This window comes from Oryx dammah, unplaced genomic scaffold (assembly GCF_014754425.2).
Source record: "Oryx dammah isolate SB20612 unplaced genomic scaffold, SCBI_Odam_1.1 HiC_scaffold_3849, whole genome shotgun sequence".
NCBI classification, from domain to species: domain Eukaryota; kingdom Metazoa; phylum Chordata; class Mammalia; order Artiodactyla; family Bovidae; genus Oryx; species Oryx dammah.
In genome coordinates, this window is record NW_024073834.1 from 1 (window position 1) to 800 (window position 800).

Below are 800 nucleotides of genomic sequence, written 5' to 3' on the forward strand. Positions count from 1 at the left end.
GTGGCGTATGTAGATGAGCCGCGCGCAGAGGCTGCTGGTCCCGCTCCGCCCGGGACTCGGTGTCCTGCGTGTGCACACGCGGAGGTTCCTGAGGTTGTTCCCTGGGTGGGCGAGGCCTTGTCGAGGGATGAGCAGGGGCGGAGGATGCGGAGGTGGTGCGAGGGTAGTGACCGTGCCTGTAGAGTGGGGCGAGCTTGAGCGTGTTGGGCAGTGGTGGAGGCGGCAAGTCATACTTACCTGGCAGGGGAGATACCATGATCATGAAGGTGGTTTTCCCAGGGCGAGGCTTATCCCTTGCACTCTGGATGTGCTGACCCCTGCGATTTCCCCAAATGTGGGAAACTCGACTGCATAATTTGTGGTAGTGGGGGACTGCGTTCGCGCTTTCCCCTGATAATTAAGTTTGTCAATAATAGATCAAGTGGGTAAATTGTGTAGCCCATTTCTTAAAGTTTTTCAGGCTTCGTATTTGAGTTTATTAGACTCCGTGTTTTTTCGGAGTATTTCGTGTTGTCTATGTGTTATAGTTTGTGTCTTGAAACTTCGTGATCCTTTGGTTGATGGAATAACGAAGTTTTCTGAGTCGTGTTTTCAACTTTACTTCATCTCTGCTTCATTTTTTTGCAAGCACCTGTCAATTTTCAAACAACTGTGGGTTTTTTTCGGCGTTACCTTGGCAGGTGGAAAAGAGGGGTTCCTGTTTGAATGAAGAACATTTCAAAACAAACTTTGACATTTATAGTATTAAAGATCAGAAAAAGACCCATGTAATATCTCACATATAATATTTATAAAGTCAT

The 800-nt window shown here is 47.2% G+C and overlaps 1 non-coding gene across 1 annotated transcript; it reads left to right on the top strand.

Annotated features, from left to right (window-relative positions):
- Positions 1 to 229: 229 nt before the first annotated feature.
- On the top strand, positions 230 to 393 carry LOC120859869. Its single transcript, XR_005720173.1, has one exon. It is a non-coding gene; the product is annotated as a U1 spliceosomal RNA (small nuclear RNA).
- The last annotated feature ends 407 nt before the right edge of the window (positions 394 to 800 follow it).